Source organism: Protopterus annectens, chromosome 6.part0 (genome assembly GCF_019279795.1).
Source record: "Protopterus annectens isolate FY-2018-M chromosome 6.part0, PAN1.0, whole genome shotgun sequence".
Lineage (NCBI taxonomy): Eukaryota > Metazoa > Chordata > Ceratodontiformes > Protopteridae > Protopterus > Protopterus annectens.
The window spans coordinates 570458129-570483251 of record NC_056737.1 but is presented as its reverse complement, the minus strand read 5'-3'; positions in this window follow the sequence as shown (position 1 = coordinate 570483251).

The window sequence follows — 25123 nt, the reverse complement described above, 5'->3', positions numbered from 1 at the left end:
GCCGGCGAGTGCACCTGGCACCAGCAAGTCCGGTGCCCAGCCTGGGCTCCCCTCCTCCATTGGTCCTGTGCCACTTTCGGTTGGAAGCACTGCAGGGGATGGGGCTAGTCCCCCCCGTGCAAGCGTGGGTGGAGAAGGGCCACCTGTCACCCTTCAAAGGGTCCGGGCTGTGGTGCGTAGGGAGATCCAGCATTCAGTCGCTGATCCCCTACGCCAGCTTGAGGCTAGAGTGGCGCATCTCACTGGTGAGCCTGCCTGTCCTACGCAGCCCCCAGCAGAGCCACCCTTGGGGCTGCGAAGGTTCAGCGGTGACTGCCTATGGGTGGGGATCTCAGTTCCACTGTTACCATCTGCGGGCTCATGGGCTTGCAATTTCCAAACATCCGACCCCGTCAATTGTGTTCACCCACCCCATGTGTCATACACTGCCCCTGTATGCGTCTTGTCTGTCTTGTCTGTTTACCTTCCCAACCTACCTCCCCGGACATACCTACTTCCTCTACCTCACTTCCCACCTGAAAAAAAAAAAAAAGGGGCAATCTGTACCCACAAAAAATTATACCCCATACATAGTTGCCCATTTTGCACACATGTCCATCGGACAAACATCTAAGATGATAATTAGAATTGGCAGTACAACATACTTTGTTGTCCTCACCCCTCTCCCAGGGGATGAAGGTTTCAAATTTCACTCCAAATTCATTGCATATGCACTGCTGTTGCTATTAAAGAAATGGGCAGCTATGGACCTTCCCTACACCCGTCCTGCACATCCCGAGCTTGTTTACCTACTGTGTGTCCCACTTTGTGCCTCCTTTTTCACCACTTTGCTATCTCCCCATTTTTTTTTCTTTAAAAGAAATTAGCGCAGGGGTTAGCGGGAGTAAGCACTTTTAAGCAGTAGTAAGCGGGTTTAAGCGAGTGTGCACATGTGTACGCTTAGCAAAGCATCGCACAAACCCACGCAAACTCACTTACAACTGCTTAAAAGTGCATTAGTCACTGTTTATGACAGGGCCCTTGTACTGCTCAGCAGCAAAATAAAATACTATTGTCAGTCTCAAACCCCACACCTTGGACTCAGCAGTCTGCCTGAAGAAGTACCACTAAGTCACAGCAGATATACAATAACTTGGTGCTGTAAAAAATATATCATGCATTACAATGAGTGAATGTAAAGGGAAAATAGGAAAGTCATAGGAACACATTGCAATAACTACTGATGTATGCCAGTTAATTCTCTAATTCCAAAAGAAAGTACATACTCCCATGTATCCAGTGTTAGCATTAGGAGGTGTGAGTAAACTTAAACACTGAGAAGAGTGCACTGAAAGAAGCAACAGTCAGGTTTCAGTACAACATGCATATCACTGGCTACAACCCTAGCTTCAGATATGAGACATATACCAACCTTCTGACTGAGACAACAGTGTCCACAGCAAACAAGCATGGGCCCCACCTTGCACAACTGAAAGGGCTACGCCTACCTAACCTAGCATTTTATAGCAGTGTCCTGCAATCACAGTGAGTACTGCAATTACCACACAGCAGACTGCATGCAATTACTAAATGGTGGGCAGAAATTGGTGCAGAGGCCATCACATGCACATGTGCAGATACCTAGAAAAGCAGCTTGTACTTGCTGTCCACACATGCAATAATATCATTGCACCAACTGGGAGAGAGAGACAGACAGACAGAGACAGACAGACAGATGGAGACAAACAGGCTGTAAGAGACATACACTGAAAAGAAAGACAAACACACAGAGGAAACTAAAACCAAAAAAAAAAAAAAAAAAACAAATCAACAGCTACAACAGACGGAGGTAAGGAATACAAAGGTAAGGTATGTAACAGATATGTATTTGCTGGCATCTGAATGATGTGTCTGAAGGGTACTCCACATACTGTGAAACATCCATATGTGGCAGCAGTCTGTATCTCTATGTATATGCACATGTGCATAGGGCAAGGGACATACTGCAACTGTTAGTGAAGGCTGGACATATATATGTTGTTGAAGGTTGCTATGTGCACATATGTATGTAAGATGTAGTGTGTGGCATTGCAGACAGCAAGCAGTGCCGGTATATGTCATGTGGTGGTGAAACACTATGGGACTGTGCTGCAGGCAGTGAGGTCTGCTACAGCTATATGGCCTGAGGACAGCAAAATGCATTATGCACAACACTGTGCAATATTATTACATAACCGTATGTCTCACAACTGTTGCATAATTGACATCCCCACCATGAAAGGTGGGCAGTATATGTGCCTATATGTGCATCTATATGTACAGCAATGGATGTATACATGTATGTGTATATATATATATATATATATATATATATATATATATATATATATATATATATATTGATATATAGATATACATATATATATATATATATATATATATATATATATATATATATATATAGATATATACATATATAGGTATATATATATATATATATATATATATATATATATATATATATATATATATATATATATATATATATACATATATATACATATATACATATATATACATATATGGATATATATGGATATGTATAGATATGTATAGATATGTATAGATATCTATAGCTATGTATAGATATGTATAGATATGTATAGATATGTATATGTATGTGTATATATATATATATATATATATATATATATATATATATATATATATATATATATATATATATATATATATATATATATATATATATATATATAGAGAGAGAGAGAGAGGGAGACACAGGCTCATACATACTGCAACAGGTGCCTGTTGGCCAAGGCATGGACTGAACACCAGTGTTGGTACTGCAGTGCCATACCTCATTCCAAAACACTTTACCCAGTAACTACCACATAGGTGGTAGCCTGCCTAACACTGAAGGTGTCAGAAGGGAACATGGGACACAGGTGGACAGTAGTCTCCCCTTTGATAATCACAGTGCCACACTAGTCTTGTAATCTGTCTATGTGGTATGTGTCATCACAAAAGGTGTGTCATCTAGGGAAATATAGGTCAGTGTTCCCCTCTACTCATCACAATGCCCCATGTGGTATGTACCTCACATGACAACTACAGCAAGTGGAAAGGCCACACACATACCTCACAAAGAGTAATACTGCCCTCAAACACATGCCCTATGCAGACTGACTCACAAAACTACAGCTAGAGTGCGTTGCATACCGCCCACCAAGAGGTTACCTCTGCCGGACATACAGAGGTATGTCACACCCATAGCAGTTGGCCAACCACCATGTCAACACCTCACAATCCCTCCGGGCTACATGACCTAGGGCCTTAATCCTCACCACCTCACTAAACAGCACATGCTGGAGGTACAGGTTCCTATCCACAAATATGCCATACTCTGGACTAAACCACCCAACATTAACAAACAAGGCTCCTCATTAGCAGATGTCATACATACCCCTGATGATTGTTTGGGCGATAGGTAATATGCCCTGGGAGTCACCTCTGTGTTTCCGGTTGACAGGAGCAAGTGAAATCACATTACATGTGTGTCAAAGGCCAGGGTAGCATATGGCTAGGCTGCTCTAGGCCCTAGGGCCAGTAGCGTATTACCTACCTTTGACACAATGCACACACACATGTATTCAGTGCAATACCTGCTATGTGAGGTGGAATGAGTGTGACAGTGAATGTCTGCAAGGTCTGTAAAGGTGTGATAGCTTAGTGTGAGGTTGTCCCTGTCATGGTAGTTTGCATCCTAGGTGTGAGGCCAGAGAAAGATGTGTCAGTTATTGGGATGCAGACATAGTAGGATGGCATATGTTGTGACATAGTTCCTTGTGTACGACTGTGGTGTCCCATTGTAGGCTGAAGCAATACATGTATGCTTAGTAAGTAGTACTGCTGGTGAATCCAGCTCACATATGAACTGTTGTACTACCTGAAGCTGTAGGCCTAAACAGCACAGTATGGTGTATATTCACATTCCCTGGTAACACTGTCTTGTGTGTTTCCTGTAGTCTACACAGATTTTATACCTCAGGCATAGGTATCTGTAAGTAGGGGCACACAGTACTGTAAGGTACACAGGCAATGCTCATCTGTGTCGGCATACATTTGTGTGTTGTATGTATGTCTGATGTGTGTGTAATGATGCCTGTACCATGCCCACAATCACATGTGTGTTACAGGGTGTGTGTGTGTGTGTGTGTGTGTGTGTGTGTGTGTGTGTGTGTGTGTGTGTGTGTGTGTGTGTGTACCTAGCAACATGTATACTCTGTTACAGCAGTATGCCAGCTATATTAACAACCGTGCACATATGTTAGGTAAGGGTATTGCATCAACGACTAGGGTGGTTTACTGGTAATACTGTAAATGTACTTTACATTCATTGCATTGGATGACATATTTCTTCATGCATTAGCTTGATATATACCCCCGTGGCGAGGTTGTGCATTGTATCCCAAACAGTGTTCTGAGTACTGCTGTATACTAGTTTGTTATATGGAGTGTGGCATGCACTGTCAGCCAGTTGTGGGCTGAGCACTGATATGTGGTATTGAATGTGTGTATCCTCTGACAGACAAACAGATGCTATATATGGCAGTTAAGTGATATCTGTACTTAATAATGTTAAGTATGCCACATGACTTGCTCACACATATCGTTTAATTGTCTTCCAGGGTTATAGCTCATCAACGCAATCCATCATATACAGCTGTGGAGGAACAGGAAATACATAACAGCCTGGTGCAGCACTATACACTGCTGTTTTCCAGGGCATGCCAGCACCAGCATGAGCGTACTGCACTGTGGCAAGATCTTGTTCATCAGGTAAATGACATAGGCATGCATAACCGGACATATGAGCAGGTATGCCATCACTGCAGTGATTTAATTAGACATGTCTGGCGGCATGCATCTGATATCCATAGACAACAGCTTGCCACAGGTGATGGGGCAGCCATACACCCCCCCTCACCAGAGTGGAGCAGCTGCTCCTAAGCATGGTGGCTCCTGGCCTACAGCAGCAACTGCATCACACATGTGTCATCATGGAGGCCGGAGCCACCCAGCATGATGACATGGAGCGTGCAGGTAATATGCCCTAGCTGTAGACAACTGTTACCTGTATTGTTAGAATATGCATATGTGAGATGTGTACTGTGTGTTCAGCAGTTGTGCTGCCTACTGTGTGCAATACTGATATTTGGAATAGTATCTGTACACCTGTGACTGTTGACTGTTGTTCTACTGTAGTTTAGCACACTCACAGTAGCAATGCCACAGTTGTGGCCACTGACAAACTGTGTCATATTCTTGTAGGTCCCTCTGGTGTGACAGCAGGACAGACGATACATGCTGGTGAGTGTGTTAACACTTTAATATTGGTAATAGCCTGCGCATGTCATAGGTGAGGTGTAGGCCATGTACACGTAACACACCTACGCATAATGCATGCTGTGCAAGTTTGCTGTGAGACAAACATCTCAGTAAAGTCAGTAGCTGCCTCAATCACATGTAATGCACAGAGCAGCAGACACATTTGTGGCAACACTGTACTGCACATTGGATATGCATAGTTGCTACAGCTGTACACAACATAACACATTTATCATACGCAGTACACAAAAACATGCTACATTTGGCATTACCACACACCTGCTGTAAGGTCACACTTCAGCATCCCATATGTCATGCACACACACATGATGTACCTCAGGGGTAGAGGCCTATCATGGGGCTGTGCAACACTCTGCAACACATAACACAATCATGTTAGGCAATGCTCCCTATTGGGCACCTCACACACCCATGCACAAAGTGGCTGTGTAATTGTGAACATAGCCATGGCACTGCAGTTCAGGTACAGCATGCTAGGCAGTGGACTTGCACACATTAGTAGCTGTGAGTGACCACAAGATGCATGATGATGATGGCACAGGGTACTACACCCCATCCAGTTACAGTGACCACAGTACTACTCATAGCAGTCATTGCTGTGCACCTCAATGTTGTGTGTGTGCAAACATATGCACCTATACACAATATGCATAGCATGTTGTGTGTGTGCTTACATATGCCAGTATACACAATATGCACAGCAGTCGTTATCCGAACAAAGTGTCACATATATGTCCTGGAATGCTAGTGGATGTATAGGTCACATGACACACATTGGGTATGTGTGGTGTTTAATGTTGCAGTTGTGTAGCATGCCATGCCATGGCTGGCACCTACATATCTGCAATATGTCACACACTCACCATGACCACTGTACACTGACCATGTCAAGCACTGGGATTCCTTCATGTCAACATGCACCATACATCCCGTGTGTGTACGTAGCATGCATGTGCTACACCTGTGCCCACTATTATCTGCTATGGACACAGCCACTGTACTCAGACATGGAAATCTATGTGTCACACAGATAACACATGCAGCCATGGCATGTATACCTGTGAGTGATGGTGCACAGGGCATTGCAGAGCTGATAATACTTGCACAGCAATGTTGTGTCCAGGTACACATTGTGTTCCAGGGTGTAGCCAGTCACTGAACAACTACACAGTTGCATGAAAGCCATGTACACTGCCATGAAATAGGGGCATCTACACTTGCACTGCATGGTCTTGTGCAACACATATTCTGCATGATGACATGTGTGTGGTGACTGTTTGCCTTGTGATACTGACACCCATCTTCACCCACTATAGAGTATGTGTTGGATTGCTGGTGTGTGTGTGTATGTGTTGTATTGAGGAGTGTATATGCGTGCATGTGTTCATGTGTTCATGTGTGCATGTGTGCATGTGTTCATGTGTGCATGTGTTCATGTGTTCATGTGTTCATGTGTACGTGCATGTGTGCATGTGTGCATGTGTTCATGTGTGCACGTGTTCATGTGTGACTGTGTTCATGTGTGCATGTGTTCATGTGCTCATGTGTGCATGTGTACATGTGTGCATGTGTGCATGTCTGCATGCATCATGTGCAGACTGTAAAGTGTGTTTCCTGTCTTCCTCTCACAGGTGCTGAGTTAGGGGTGGCCGAAAGCAGCAGGGAACCTGAAGCCACTGCCAAGAATAGTGGTGATGATGAGAGATGTATTCTGGCACAGGAAGGTTTGACAGGGTCTGTCGTTAGTCCACCAATCGACAGTACACAGAGTTCAACCCCATCTATGCACACACTCATACTGTCAATACATCCCTCATCACCAATGGCCATAGGTGAGGGACAGCATACAGTTGGCATTGACCAGGAGAGTGTGGTATCCATGGCACTTGCATCTCCTCACAGCAGCCATAGCCAGATTCCTGGAATGGTACCACATAGGTGGAGGTCCAGGGGTTCCCGGGGGGGCACCGCTGGTCATATTGCCCCTGGCAGATGTGCCCTCACAGGTCTTACAATGTCCAGTATGTTCCGGGCTGTAATGCAGGCTCAGGCATGTATGGAACGGTACACCAGACAGGGACTTAGGGTGCAGAGGGCCCATTACACCGCTATCAATGACAGCATCAGTGACCTTGCCCGTGCCATCTGGAATTACACCAAGGTCATTGATAGACATTGGGGGGAGACAGTAGATGACCTCCACAATATGTCTTCCATGAGCCAGGACCATGCGGGACGGTTGCAACATTGACGCAGATGCATGCCAGCAACAGCAACAGCTGGCAGTGGTCGCGGATGGCCCACAGTTCACAGCCACTCCCATAGTGGCAGTACTAGCCCCAGCCATGCTGGGGCTGGCCTGTCCATTGACTGTCCCAGTAGACAACGTGCATGTGGCTCTGGCCAGTCCCAGCAGGGACATGGGTCCAGTCATCATACCTCTGCCTCTGATGACAGTACCCAGTCGGGCTTGGTACCCGATGCTGTCCGTAGCACACCTGCCAGGCACAGGTACTATGCCCGTGGCCAGAGACAGTGATCTGTACAGCCTAGCAGGTACAGACTGTGGCTGTCCCACAAACTACCGTATATGGCAGCCACATGATGGAGCTGTGTGCATGCAGACACACACACATTAACCAAACAACTAGGGCTCACACACATACACACACACATTACATCAACGTTGGCCCATGCTGTACTGTTGTCCCTCACACACACACACACACACACACACACACACACACACACACACACACACACACACACACACAGACATGTCGATTGGATGGGTCAATGTCAGGCTCTGGCAAACAACAACACACCCTGTGCATATGATGATACCTGTGTCACCTCCTGTCATCTGTAACACTGATGCAGGAACAGGCTAACATGGTGCTGATGCACAGGGTGACATTATAGCAGTGTAGCAATATTAGCAAGTTGTCAACAGGAAAGTGTAATGACATCCTTGTAGGTATGTCTGAGCAGGCATTATGCATCAAAGCTCTGATTGTCAATGTAGCTTTGTTTACACCACTGTTAGGTCTGAGTATGTATTGTCCACCCATGTGCCACTTGGCTGAACTGTAATGTGTTGCCAGCATGTGTTAGTGAGTGGACAGTACGTGTGTGATGTGTGCAGTACAGATTAGTAAGTGTACATCTGTGAACATAGTGGGTGCGCACTGTTTGCATGTACGTGCATGGTGGACACATGGGACGTGTGGCATACCCTGTTGTACACATTGTTAAGATCTCATAGTATCTTTCAATGGTCGGTATGCATTCTACTACAGTTATGTACTAACATGGGTCCACATGTGTGTATGTCATGGGTTGACACTATGCTGTGGGTGATACTGTTAATATCTGTCAATGATTTGCGATCTGGTAGTATACACAACCTCAACAGCATGACTATAAGCAATCATTGGATGATGTCCTGACAAATGACACACAGTTGTAGGGAACTCAGTAACAGTTGGATCCTTCCGGTACTATACTCTAAAACTAACCAGTGGTATTGACCGCCACCCATTCCTGGGACCACACCTGTTTGGCATATAGCCCCCTTAGGTACATGCAAACATACTAGGGATGTGTCCATCCACATCTGGAAATGCATGCATTGGCCTACAATGCATTCCCTGGATGGGACGCATATCCTACACAAGGGTATCATACAGACAGTTACCCGTTGTCTGATATATGCTGTATAGCAGTAAGTCGGCTATGGCATAGTCATCCACATTTGCTATACATACTATCCCGTCAGTACCACATCGATGGTAGACCTCAACATGTATGCTGGGTACCAATATGTACATACAGCCTTGTGTTATGTCATGTGTCCCTTGGTATCTACATATCCATAGGTATTGTGGAGTCCCTCGGTGTATCACATAAGACATTAGAGGCCTGAATGCATATCCACAAGGCAGTTGTACACCTATACAGACTGTCCATTATTGCCAGTCGTTGTTGTGTATGAACATGTCTAACATATACCCCAGGGATATACCCTCACTCATGCTACTCTTTGGTAACTGTCATGGGTGTGTGTGGCACAGATGATCTTGGCCACAGATCACAACAGTGGACGGCCTTGTCACATACATACATATGTGACCTACGATCTGAGAAGCAGCGGCACAACCTGTCAATGGAAACAGATGTATTCATGTAGTATGCAGGCTTCACACCTATGTACTGATTGAGCGGACATGTACACATATATATTTGCCATGCAGATACCTGATGTGTGCAATGCACTTACTGTTTTAATCATAATATGTCCTACCATAGTAAAACCAAAACCCACACCCCATTGACCAACAGTGACACATACACTGTCAGTGTTTGCAGGATTCAAACCCCTACCTAACTATGTTATGATACTAGTGAGAGACACATTAACACGGCGCTCTATTTGCTTTACCGGCTGGTTTCCCTTCTCCGTCTGTATTTGTAGGATGGTGACATCATCAGACTTTCCAATGGGCCTGTACACTCTTCTCTGTCTCCTCACTGTGGGTTGTCCAGCAGCATTTCCATTGTCACCACCCTCAGCATGTTGCATATGTCGCCTTATAACAGCAATGGCAGCCCCTAACATTTCTTTGTCTCAGTAAAGCTTTTTCAGTTTTCACTTCTATTAGCTTACTGCAGTGTCTGTTGTGAGAAACATAATGGATTGTTGAGTTTTAAGTGCTAGGCTGGGCTGGGCTAGTGTACCGCCTGTGCAATTGCTTGATTCTGATTGTTTTCACCTGCTAGCTCTGCTAATACTCCCTGGTAGCTTCCTAATATTTGTTGTGCTTCCTTTTTCCTTTCTGTTTCCATGGGGGGGGGGGGGGCAGCACCACGCACACAAGTGCAAACATGCTCACACGCATGCACACATGCTTACATGGACTAAAACTTGCTTATTCGGGTTAAAACGCACGCACACCTGCGCAAATGTGCTTACAACTCTTTAAACAGCCTTATACATGCTTATTCCGGCTTAAACTCGTGCACTCACACTTACGCATGCGCACTCTGTCTTACTCGGGTTTACAGGCGCACATGCCCGCATACCCGCTCAGCAAGAAACTTTGGTGTTATCCATGGCATACACCTTCCATTTCTTGCCTTTACCTAGCCTACCTGTTGACACACCTCTTTCCATGATGTGTAAATGACAGCTGACACATGCCACTCTGCTCCAATGAGCTTCACTTCTTTCATACATACCCCACTCGTGATGTCACCTATCTTCTACTCTGTTACTCCCCTTATCCTACTCCTACACTCCACTGATTGTGCTCATTTGCTATGTAAACTTGCGATTCACTATCCTAACCCTCCTTTGCATAGGATTGCCTACTAATGCTTGGTTACATCTCTTAGACTGAGCTTCCCCCCTTAGCAACCTCTACTCGGTGACCATGTTGTCTTCAGCCTGCCATTCCGTTGCATTGTACATTAACAATTTAAATAAGATCTACATTTGTGGGTTTTAATTTTTAGTTTTCTGGTTTTTAGAGGGCAGCCCATTTGTGCGGCGCTGCGCTACGCTTAAACATCAGAAATCGGAGAAAGAAAATGTATTTTTTTTTCATATTGCATCGGGAAACATTGCCAATGGCCGTATATTTGGCCATTTGCATGCTTCCTGCACTGGATGCGACCTTTATTTGGAGCTGTCACGGCTCCGTTTTGCTATTTGCAGAATGGTACTCAGTTGTCAACTGAGTACATTTTTGCAAACACACTGTTCTTACTCGGACAGGTTTGGGTTTCCTGAATCGCACATCTACCTCATTTGCATGCCTTTAACCTGCAATTGAGGAAATTTGCATATCCCAGCCCTGTCCGTGTAAGAGCTGTTTTAGGAGCTCTCTTGCACACCCCTGGATCGCTCGTTGGACACGATGGCTGCATGGAGTCTTACTCTACTCTTAGACTCCGTGCAAGCCATCGTGAATCCGACCCAATGTCATACCAGTATATGTAATTGATAGATATGGGGGCTGTCCGTTGTGCAAATTACTGTGGGTGTGTGGGTGTGTGTGTGTAGGGGGTCGCACTGTATCTAAAGGCAACAAGTTGGGCATCTTTTTTTTCACTTTACATCATAAATATTAGCATTCTGTTTGTTTCTTTGGCCTGCTTGCTGTACTCTGCCACAATATTGCTAATCTCTGGCTGCATTTTATTTTGAATTGAAGTTTCATTTAAGGTTTGGTCACTTCTATTCTACATCTTATTCTTGCATTACATTTGTTTTGTTTTAAGTTTTCTGTTCTATTGGAGTTTTAAAGAGGTCTTAGCTAGGGTCAGTTAGAAAAGTTAGCAAATAATTCTTTTGCAAACAGTGAATAACATCAGTTAATTAGTGGGAGGAGCTGAGAAACAGCATCCCTCTTTTAGTTATAAATATCTCTGTTTAGCTGAAGTGTTTGACCTGCCTGCTGTACTCTGCCTGTATATTGTTGATCTCTGGCTGCCAGAGATGGTCTTCATCTATCACCCCTGGGATTTTGGTTACTGGCTAAGGCTCTTGCCATCCCCATAGTGCCTTTTTTAGGTGATGTCACAAGAACAAAATTCCCAACATAAAAATACCCTCTAAAAACAACCTCAAGTTTATGCTGCTAAATGCTAGGAGTCTAAACCAGAAACTGCACTACCTGGAAGCAGTCCTCACCCTGGAAGATGCTGACATTTGTGCAGTCACTGAGATCTTGATTAAGGCTACAGAGAGCACCCCCAGCTATTCAGAGTTACATTTCCTTCCACACGTTCAGACCACAAACTGAAGGCATGAAAACTAAAGGAGGTGGTGTATCAATATTCATTCAAGATAAATAGACCTCTAAATTGGTTAAACAGCAAGATTCCCTTGAATTACTTTAGGTGCAACTGACTGTAGATAAGACCCCTCATCAGGTCATTGCCAGTTATAGGACCTCCACGATCAATCAGGACATTTACTCAGCCACTTGGATCTACTTGCGTCAATCAAGATACAACCAAACACCCTGGTTTTGGGTGACTTTAATTACCCACCCATAGAATGGGTAAATTATAAGTGTTCTAACTCACTTGCACAATGGTTTCGACTTCTTTAATTCCAATGTCCTGGACCAGCTGGTTGACAAACCCAAAAGGGGCTCAAACATCCTGGACCTGGTGCTCACCAACACGGGGGACTGCTGGACCACCCCCAGTGTGTGACCATCCCTGGTGAGATCTGACCACAAATCAGTCTCTCTAGAAGTAACTATAAGACAAACCCCCCCCCCTTAGCAACTAGACTAATAAACTTCTCCAAAGCCAATTACAGCCTCTTACGTGACAGCATAAATAGCTTCATAGCCCCTTCCCCCACTGATGAAACAGACACCTAGGCTGAGCTATACACCAATGCTTTATACAAGCACTTGTACAATTGTATTGACTTTGCCGAACCTGATAAAACCAAAGCACGATCTTCAAGGAAAAACAAACCTGCCTGGTGGACAACTGCCATTAATAGGCTATACAATAGGAGAAAGAATTTGCTGTTTATGAGTAGGAAGGAATGGTCTCAAAATTGGAACCACTCCCTCCACAACTTAAACAAGCAAATAAGACTCCTAATGAAGTCCACCAAGGCTAACTATGAATCCAGATTAGCTTCCCTAACTAAGGATAACCACAAGGCATTCTTTAATTACATTTGTTACCTCAAAGGTAAGGCCCAGGTTTGTGAGGAACTCATAGTTAATGTTACTACATATATAGAACCTGTGGATACAGCAAACCTGCTGGCTGAGAGGTTCAGTAAAAACTTCATTCCGCTGTCCCTGCCACATACCCCAAAGCATCTCTAACTCCTGTCCCCACCTAGTATCTCTGAGGTGAAGGCGCAAATGCCCTATTCAAGGCCAAAAACACTGCCTCTATAGGACTAGACAAAATCCTGGGCTGTGTTGTACATGGGTTAAAACAGGAATTAGTATCACCACTGAGTACGCTTTTCAGTCACAGCCTAAGCACTGACTTTGTCTCAGCAGAATGAAAAACAACTAACGTCTTCCCTTTGCACAAAGGGGGTGCATCCCTGGACCCCTGGAAATATAGACCCATTAGCCTGACTAGCCTTATCTGCAATACCATGAAAGTGTCATCATGGACCATATTAACAAATATGTAGGAAATCTCCAAATGCTTGACCCCACCCAGTTAGGCTTTGTCAAGAGGAGATCATGCCAGTTATACCTGGTGGACTTCTTTAAGACCTAGATGAGGGAAAATCTGTGCATGTAGCCTACCTAGACTTAGCCAAGGCCTTTGACACAATCCCCCACTCAGACATTATTGATAAACTCACCCAGCTGGGTATCAACCCATATATTGTCAGGTGGGTTGCAAAATGGCTCACTGATAAAACTCATGCAGCCAAAATAGGGACTCCACCTCTGTTAGCAGACCCATAACTAGTGGTGTTCCACAGAGATTGGTTCTGGGACCCCCTGCTCTTCAGAATCTACTTCTCTGAAGTACAGGTGAACACTAAAGGATTGTGGCTGACAACATTTGCTGAGGACTGCAAACTGGCAGCGATCATTGAAACCCTTAGTGATGTTAACATCCTGCAAGAAGGTCTTACACAGACTAATCACAGGTGCCAAAGTCATGGTCTTAAACTTAATGCAAAAAATGCATTATCATCCCCTTTGGCAAGAGTAATGTTCCTGCAAACTACCACATCATTAGCAGTACCCTAAGCACACAGGCAGTGGTGAGAGATCTGGGCACACAGGTTGACAACAACCTTAATTTCAATCATCATGTCTCCACAGTGGTAAGAAGGGCATTTTATATTGCTCACCTCATAAGTAAGGGCATTGCATTCAGAAAAAAAGAGGTTATAATCCCCTGTATTGCTCACCTCATAAGTAAGGGCATTGCATCCAGAAAAAAAGAGGTTATAATTCACCTGTACTCTTCCCTCATCAGGCCAATAATAGAGTACAATCCTCTCTTTGGTATATTTCTTTCCAAACACCTGCAGCAATTGGAGAGACCACAAAGTTTCCTTACAAAGAATATTCAGAGTCTTCAAGATCTGTCTTAGGCAGACAAACTGAAATCATTGTCACTTTACTCAGTGTCATACAGACTGCTCTGAAGCAACCTGTGACTTCCATATAGCGCAATCTCTGTCCCAGCTTTAATGGAAATGCTGCACATTCACTAGTCAAATAGCACATGGGTCACTCACTCAAAGGACCTTAACTTGGTATGTGACATCAACAGAACTTGCTGGATAGACAGATTTGTCTCACAGCAGTTGCTCCACCTCTGGAACAAGCTTCCTATTCATGTTAAAGAAATCCCCTCATTGGCCCTATTTAAGTGTAATTTGGATAATTGGATAGATAACCAGAAATTCACCCCAGGGGGTTCCACCTGTGTCACTCTGGGACAGGGGCAATAGGTGCTGATTTTAGTGTCTGCCTGAACCAGACACTCTAGGGAACACAGGTTGAAAGTGGCTAGGCTTGCAAGGTCCCTAGGGCCATTAACCTAGTAACCTATGATCCTATTCTATGCAATACGTTACTATCTCTGGTGGTTGGGACAGGTTGACTGCGATAGCAACTAATCATTGTCACAGTGAGTAGAGTTGCTGTCTCACAGAACTTGGTTCTCTGGTTGAGGTTTTCAACTGTATCTGTGATTCTTTTTGTGTGTATTCTGTGCATACTGTCTTTCTTTGTGTAAGTTTTATCCAAATACTGTGGTTTCTTCCCTCAGACCTAATGCTGAGGAGGTACAGGGGAAACCATTGTGCAACAGAGAGGTGCACATAGTCCTTTGGATAGAGCCCCATTTCACCTAAGGCTTGCCTTGCTGAGTGCAGTCAGACATCTCAGGTGTTTATAGCCAATAAAGATGTGATAAAGAGTGAATAGACAGTCTGTTGATGAAATTGAATGCTGCCATCTGTTTGGTTACAATTAATGGCCATTGGTCTGCTGTAGCAGTGCCTCACCCATTCATTTGCCTACAGACTCCCCATTGCTTCCTTGATCTTTATATTCTGTAACTTTCTGTACCACTTATTACCAATCCTTAAATGTATCAAAGTGCATAACCCACTTTTTACGATTGATGTTTAAACCATGTTCATTACACAAGTTATACAGGTCCACATATATGAGTTAAAAGCTAAATAGTCTGAATCCGAAGTAATAAATGGACTGATTTTAATATCATCTGAATACTTTTGACAGCCAGTAGGTTTTCTTTATAGGTAAAAGTGAAATGGCAAAATTAAAAGAATCAGGGCCCAAAATAGACTCCTGAGGAACACCTGAAGTTTTCTTAGACCATTTAAAATATTGATCCTGTACTTTAACCAATTGCTGTCTATGGTTAAACAACATTTTACCCATTTAATAATAAGTGGGTTAATATGTCTTATCAATTAATTTATTATTTCTACATGAGAAATACTACTGAATGCCTTCGCTAGATCCAGGTATACAGTTCCTACCCCGATCCCGTCATCTAACGCTGTACTAACATTCTCATAAAATTCGACCAAAATTTGTAAAAGATGAATGCTAAAAGCCATGTCGATCCTGATCTGCAATTGCTATGGGAGGATGGTAAACATCTGTCATAGTGTTTTCTCAAGGGAGATGATGTACTTTATAGGTGATAACTGTTAGTGGAATTATGGAATCAATGTTTGTGTATAGGAATATGGTTTGCTAATTTCCAGTTGTCAAAAACAATACTATTATTATAACATGTTGAATAATACAGTTCGTGGTCATATGAAGTAGTTAGAAATTCTATCTCATATCTGTACCTGTACTACTGTTGCTGTTAATCTTAGACATGCCTGCTCTTAGGGTATATTACTTGAGATAAGTCAAGAAATGCTATATCCTCTAAAGCATGTTGTTCTTTCAGCTTTTCCGGTTAGGGGTCGCCACAGCGGAATTCCGGTCCGCTAATGATTGGCAGTAGATTTTTACAGTACCAAGGTGCCAGCTTGATACTCAACCTTCGACAAAGGCACGCCCATTCATGCATGTCTTTCGAATGCCACTCAACCGTGAGGAGGACATGCAGACTCCACACAGAAGGCGCTCCAGCCGAGAATTGAACGGGAGAACCTCTTGCTGTGAGGCGACAACACTAATTATCAAATATAACCAATGTTTCAAAGTAATTAGAAATTCCAATATGTCTTTGTTGTCACTAAAAAGAACTCCACTGCTTAGAAATAGACCTACATTGTTAATCATTTCTTGTACTGTTGCCATAACAGTAAAACATTTTAAAGTAAGGGTTATTAGTCAAGGACTCTTCATATGTGGCATTAGAAGATATAATAATTTCAATTAATTCTTTAAATGCTTGAATCAAAATGTTCTAACTATGAAATACAGTGTTTCAATTTAAGGTTTGTAACTCATTTATCATTTGTAGATTCCTTATCCTTTTGCAGTCACAACTAGTAACAAATGAGCTACTAGAATTATGAAATGGTACAATAAATTCATTAGTAAAAAGAACATAACTGTTTTGAGAAGTAAGTCTGGTATTATTAAGATGGGATCCGAGTACATGTCCATCAGTTTTTGAAATGCTTGTTCCATGGCCTCTGTTCATCTGAGATTAAGTGGAACATGTCTTTGGTTAGGTTAGTCAAGGGATAGACAACAGAAACATAGCCTAGTACAAACTTGCGTTAACGGTTTACCAAACACATGAAAGCCTTATCCTGTCTTTTTGAGGTGGGTTTGGACCAGTTCTGAGTTGGGTCTATTTGTCCAGTCAAAGGCTTGACTATTCTTATGGCGGTCATGTAGTCTAAATAGCTCATTCACTCGGGAAAATAATATAAGTTCAGTATGGAGGTGATGTTTAGCTGTTAATATACTGAAAACTCTGATAGATCCATAAGGATTGTGGAGGCAAGTACAATGAGGTTATTCCACTCATTCACTCTGGGGTTACTTTATAACCTCCAAGTCTGAGCATTTCCCATATTTCTTCTTTAACTGCTTGGCATTGGAATTCTGGTATCTAGTATCATTTTAAATTGCCCTTTTTACCAGGCAGGATTACAGTGTCTTGGTCCTTTTTTTCCTGATTCCCTGGTAGTGTCTTTTGTATTATGATTCCAAACTTCTTTTGCAAACATCCTCATTAGAAATACTCCAGTTTTTTTTCCAAGGCTTTAGAAAATTAATGACTGGAAATTAAGGCCTGGAACTCTTTATCTCCATCTGTCAGGTCAGTACCCTCCATCCTGCCCTTCAAATCCATTCTGAAAGACTTTCTAGCCAAAAGCTGAGTCTGTTCTTGCTCAATAAATGGATAAATGATATCTTTATATGTGAACAAAATAACAAATCATACCTTATACCACCTTACTCTCCCTTCTTTACTCATTTCCTTACTTCTATTAATTTCTCTACCCTGGCTTTCTCTCTAAATATACCATAAATCTACTTTTCTCTCACTTCATATTACAATTCCTGTTCATATTAAACTCACTTACCTGTAGTTTCTCTATAAACAGACTAAAAATTCTCTAAATATTAAATCAGTAGTAATAATTAAACTGTAGTTGTTTTTTGTATTTTTTTTAAAGATTGTAAAATGATTGTCCTTAAAATGTTTTGTAATACTTTGAAGGTTTTCTCCCAAGGCTTCAGCTGAAAATGGGTTCTTACCCACTTGGACTTTCCTATTAATTAAATGTCAATAAATAACACACTAAAAAATAAATAATATATATGAGTATATTCCTTTTTTACAAATAAATGACTGAATAAAATGACTAAAAGGTCTTTCTGTAGAGTCACTTTTCACCAAAAACTTAATTAGAACAACCATGCCTTTAACTATTTTTTTGCAACATGGCAAGCCACCCTGCTCCCCATATGTGTAGCTTTGCCTGCCTCACTCCTTTACTTAAATATACTAACTCCATGGTTGGACAATAGTAAAGAATTGAGACAAAGTACATGCTGTGAATTAGTGTTGATGCACAAAAGCATGTCATAAAAAACTTCATTACAGCAAACACCTTAACACCTTATGTTTTGCAGGAGGCAAGTCCTCTTGCACAACACAATTCTGGAGATTTTGCCTCACGCACTCCATTAACTTAAATATATTAACTCCATAGTCATAGAAAAGTGATGGAAAAAAAAAAGCACACAAGGAATTGGTAGTTGTACACAAACAAAATGCACACAGTGATTGCCTGTACATCGCTACAGTTTTCATTGAACCATGATTCTGACAGATGTGATTTTAGTCAAATGAGTCTTCATTCAATTTTTTATAATCATTTGTGATTCAATTAACTGCTGCTATACACACACACACACACACACGCACACACGCACACACACACACACACACACGAAAAACCTAGCCAAGCTAGAACTTTTACTGTGTGATACCTTAAACCTCCTGTAATAGAGGCTCATGGGATATATTCAAATGACCCTTAAGGACATCAAGTGTTTCAGTTATGTGGCTTCTGAATGTCTATGACTTTTTAGTTTTGGAGTCTTTGTGGATATATTTAGGCCAATAAAATAAAACAAAACACTGATAGCTATCAATGTGCATGTCTTGGTCTTCTTATGACCTCGTCAGCACAGTGAAAACTCTAGCTTGGCTAAGTTTTTCTTGTAGTTTTTACGAATTGATTTGTCTGTGTGACCTTTTTAGTTTTGGATGTTATTTGGGATATTTTGCAGACACGTTAATGGTAATGGACATCAGCTGAGTGTAAAGACCCCGTGTTTCTGAAGTATAGCCAAACAGTCCACATAAGCTGTGCTGACAAGGCCATAAGAAGGCAGAAGCATACACGTCTTCAGCAAGTGGTGTTTTTCTTTATTGGCCTGAATGTATCCACAAAGTCTTAAAAAGGAAAAGTAAAAAGTCATGGACATTCAGAAGCTATATAGTTGAAACACTAGATATCCTTAAGGGCCATTTGCATAAAGTTCATTAAATGCACATTTCATTGAAAATACATTTAATAGAAAACTATAGAATGATATAGTTAATTACTGCTGGTGTGGTTTACAGTCTTTGGATAGTAGGAATTTCAAGGTAACTTAGTTTAGATTTTAATATATACTAACCAGCATATTTGTATGTGCTCTGGTAGTGATTCCTTTGTGCAGTGTTTTATCTTTTCTTAGTGGTTGTGCAACTACGGAGTTAGCATATTTAGAGGAGGAGTGTTGGGAGGATGCAAGGGGACTTCACCCCTTCAAAAACAATGTTTTGAAGGAGTATTTGTTGTAAATGACATTTTCCTTAAAATATGATTTATGGAATTGTTTTTGATGAAATATGTATTCAATGAATTTTATTTCAGTGATTTGTGTTTCAATGAAAAGTGTATTCAACAAAAAGGAATGCAATGTCTTTGTGTGTGTGTGTGTGTGTATATATATATATATATATATATATATATATATATATATATCAGTAAATGCTTGTTTTTGCCATGGAGCTAACCTAGCTAATGATGGGAAATTATGAATACATTACTTATTACTCCATATCGGAAACCAGAAAGGTAAACTCAAATAAATATAGGAACATAAACTGAAGAAACATCACAGAGTGCATAGAAGAAATAAATTATATAATGTCAGGCAAAATTCACAGAACTGCAGACAAAAAAAATTAAATAAATAACCAATGATAAGCCGTATATAGAAAGACAAAACCTACAGGTAAAAATGAATTTCTTTATTATTTGATAACTACATAGTTAAACTAGTCTGCTTGTTTTTTCCATAATATATGTCAAAAAGATATAATATATATGAAATATAATACAATAATGGGAGAGTACATAGAAGTATGAAAACTAAAGCAAAAAGAGCACAGAAGAGCAATGTTACATTGGCAGGAAAACTAAATTAAAAAGTATGTTATTGTTTACAAAAATAAGGTGACTATTTAAAGGTTTTATTGGATTTTCAGTTTGTAAAATAATCACAACAATATTTACAATCAGAGAATTGTGAACATAATAAATGAAAAGAAATAATTTAACCTCATACACAAAGGGAAAAAAAACAACTGTTTACAGGAGTGTCCATTAATCATCAAGTCATTCAAGTTATTACATTACATTAAATCTAAAATGCAGTTATTTTTGCTTGTCAAGCAGAGTTCTAGGTTCTGTCCATGCACTGTAGCATGAGGTAATCCTGATTGCGCTTGACTTGGTTGTAATGATTTCCATGTGACAGACTTCAGTTGTAATATTTATAAATTCTGTGAAGGAGAGTGTAGATTTGTTATTCCAATTCTGAGTTATAACCTTTTTCGCTATAGATAGTATAGACCACAAAATGCAATATTTCATTTTTTTAACATATATAGGAATAGGAGTGTTAAAAAGGATTAATGGTTTAGATACAACAAACTTATCTCCAAAAAGCCTGGAAAAAGTGATTATTGTTATTCCAATAAGGTGTTAAGACAGTAAAGTCAAAAACATGTGTTGCCAGTCCAATTTAAGTTTTTCTTTACATCTCCAGCAAACTTATTTTTGCTTCAACATTAATTCAATTTTCTGTGGTGTTAAGAAAGATCTATGCAGAAATTTGCAAGTAAAGCGATTCCATCTAAGAGATGAAGTTGTATGTTTAAAAGATTAGAATTTTTTATCTTCTTCACTCTCATCATCATCTTCTTTCGTCTGTACCCATTAGGGGTCGCCACAGCGGATCACCTGTTTCCATTTCTTCCTGTCCTCTGCATCTTGCTCTGTCATACCAGCCACCAGCATGTCCTCTCTCACCACATCCATAAACCTTATCTTAGGCCTTCCTCTTTTCCTGTTACCTGGTAGCTTCATCCTTAGCATCTTTTTCCCAATATACTCAGCATCCCTCCTCAGCACATGTCCAACCCAATGTAATCTTGCCTCTCTGGCTTTGTCTCCAAACCTTCCAACCTGGGCTGACCCTCTAATATACTTATTCCTGATCCTGTCCACCCTCGTCACACCCAATGCAAATCCTAATGTCTTTAACTCTGCCACATCCAGCTCTAACTCCTGCCTTTTTGTCAATGCCACTGTCTCCAATCCATATAACATAGCTGGTCCCACTACCCTCTTGTAGACCTTCCCTTTCACTCTTACTGGTACTTATCTGTCACAAATCACTTCTGACACTCTTCTCCACCCACTCCATGCTGCCTGTACTCTCTTCTTCACCTCTCTTCTACACTCACCATTACTCTGAAGTATTGATCCCAAGTATTTAAACTCATTCACCTTCGCCACCTCTACTCCGTGCATTCTCACCATTCCTCTCTCCTCCCTCTCATTCACACACATATATTCTGTCTTAGTCCTGCTGACCCTCATTCCTCTTCTCTTTAGAGCATATCTCCACCTCTCCAGGGTCTCCTCCACCTGTTCCCTACTCTCACTACAGATCACAATGTCATTTGCAAACATCATAGTCCACGGGGATTCCTGTCTGATCTCGTCTGTCAACCTGTCCATCACCATTGCAAATAAGAAAGGGCTCAGAGCTGATCCTTGATGTAATCCCATCTCACCTTAAACGCATACATTACTCCCACCGCAGACCTCACCGCTGTCACACTACCCTCGTACATATCCTGTACCACTCTTACATACTTCTCTGACACTCCCGACTTCCTCATACAATACCACAACTCCTCTCTAGGCACCATGTCATATGGTTTCTCTAAGTCTACAAAAACACAATGCAACTCCTTCTGACTTTCTTTGTACTTCTTCATCAACACTCTGAGAGCAAGCATCGCATCTGTAGTGCTCTTTCCCAGCATGAAACCATACTGCTGATCACTAATCATCACGTCCCTTCTTAACCAAGCTTCCACTACTCTTTCCCATAACTTCAAGCTGTGACTGATCAATTTAATCCCTCTGTAGTTACTACAGCTCTGCACATCACCCATATTCTTAAAAAATCAGTACCAAAACACTTTTTCTTCATTCCTCAGGCATCCTCTCACTTTTCAAGATTTCATTAAACAATCTGGTTAAAAACTCCACTGCCATTTCACCTAAACACCATCATGCTTCCACAGGTATGTCATCTGGACCAACAGCCTTTCCATTCTTCATCCTCTTCATAGCTATCCTTACTTCCTCCTTGCTAATCCATTGCACTTCATGATTCACTAACCCCACATTATCCAACCTTCTCTCCCGCTCATTCTCTTGATTCATCAACCCCTCAAAGTACTCTTTCCATCTGCTCAACACACTCTCCTCGCTTGTATGTTTCCCTCATTATCCTTTATCACCTTTACCTGCTGCACATCTTTCCTAGCTCGGTCCCTCTGTCTAGCTAATTGGTACAGGTCCTTTTCTCCCTCCTTAGTGTCCAACCTTTCATACAACTCTTCATATGTCTTATCCTTAGCCACCTCTCTCTTTGCCATGCACCCCATCTCCTTATACTCCTGTCTACTTTCTTCATCTCTATGACAATCTCACTTCTTCTTTGCCAACCTCTTTCTCTGTATACTATCCTGTACTTCCTCATTCCACCACCATATCTCCTTGTCATTCTTTATATTTAAATATTTATTTATTTATTTATTTATTTATTTATTTATTTGCCTGGATATGATGCACACTTCATATAGAGGTTACTTGTTAGAAAATGTTTTTATCAGTTTTCAGTTTTTGGTTCCTCTGGTATATATACATGCCACAAAATGATCAAATTACTTCTTTATCTTATGTTCACAGAGAAAGTTCAGTATTTGTTCCTGCTTTACATAGTGTTTTTAAGTTCTTTTTGCATAAGAGCTTTTTAGAGTTTGTCCTTTTTTAAAGTAACTGTTTTAAACTGTTTTAAATTGTTTATTGAATCATTGAATGTGTCTAATTGATTGTGATTAAATAATTAAGTGTTCAAGTCTATATATATAAAAAGCTGTTAGTTTGTTGAAACATTTATGGTCTGAAGAAGCGTACAGGAAGGTACGCGAAAGCGCTTACCACAATAAATTATACAGTTTTAAAAGTTTTGCTGAGTCGTGTTGAGTCCGCAGTTTATTATTTTACTACAATCTCACTTCTTCTTTGCCAACCTCTTTCTCTGTATACTATCCTGTACTTCCTCATTCCACCACCATATCTCCTTGTCATTCTTCCTCTGTCCAGATGTCATACCAAACACTATCTTCTTCACTCTGAGGTCTATTATTAATTTGAGTTAAATAGTTCCAATAATTGTCATTGCAACTTTTTGTTTCTCTCCTGACAACTCTATATACTTTAGATAACAGACCCCCTCTCAATGTGTTTTGTTGCATTAAGAATATTAGATATTAAATTAATTTTGGGATACGATCTCTTATCCTTGGTGGCATTAAGTTATTTTCTCCTTCTGCATGTTGTCTGCAGGATTGTACATCTAGCCATATGTCTTTATCTAAATTATATTTGCACTTAATATAATCAACAGAATGTAGCTTTTCATCTTTTATTAATTGAAGGTAACTTTTTCAAGACAAAACATATTTACAGAGTAAAGTGTATACAAAATCTACATGTACATGTGAGTATCGAAAGGTGAAATTAGGATATCTATGGATATTTCTGCAGAGCTCAGTGCTAGATGCAGTTGTAGTTTGGAAGTTATTGAAGCAGTGACAGTGGATTATTTCAAAATAATAATATCTTAGAGAGAGGTTGAATGAAGGCTGGGACTGCTAGATTTACTATCAGGAATAAATTTTCATAGAGCTGGCATGAGTTTATAAAATAACTTTCTATTTAGTTTAATGAAAAGGCTGTCCTTTGAAGAGAGATGGTATTACTATCTGAGCGACATAAGAGTTACTGGGTATTGCTCATTTTGAGAATTTGAAGAAAGCAAAGCAGGTGTTTAGATGCAATAATCCATGGTAGTAAATAGCATTCTGGCTCTTAGACTGATATAAAGATTATTTGTTGGTAGAAGTAGATAGCAAGAATTTACTGCAGCAAGTGTAAGATAATTGAATAAGCAGAATTCTTAAGTGTTTCCTGACTATTTCTATTTATAGAATTATGTAGGGCAATTGGGGTTGGCAGCATTCAAATTAATTATGAGAATTAAGAACCAAAACAATAACAAACAACTGGAAATGAATAAGAAACGGTCACAGTACGGCAAAAGCACAAACCAGCGTATATATAAAAAAGCTATTTATTTGAAGCGCTTTTCGTGTGCTCAATAAACACACTTCTTGTGTTTATTGAGCACACGAAAAGCACTTCAAATAAATAGTTTTTATATATACGCTGGTTTGTGCTTTTGTCATACTGTGACCGTTTCTTATTCATTTCTAATTATGAGAATTGTTCAGCAGTGTAGTATCTTGGTTCTAGAGTGAATGGATAGGTAATTCTGTATGGAAGTTATAATTGTTGGAAAACATTCAAAGAGAGGTCATGGGTGTATGCTCTGAGCATTATCTTATGCTAATATAGTATCGTCAGATATTTACAGGAATTTACCTGTTGTGCAAGGAATTTTAGAATGCTAGTAATAGCTAAAAAAGGACTGTTGATTAGTCTGTTAAGTATTACAAGCAACAGTAGTTTAGTTTTGTTTTGGAAAATTTACTTTAAGAAAATGAGGAGACAAACAGTGGTATATTTTGT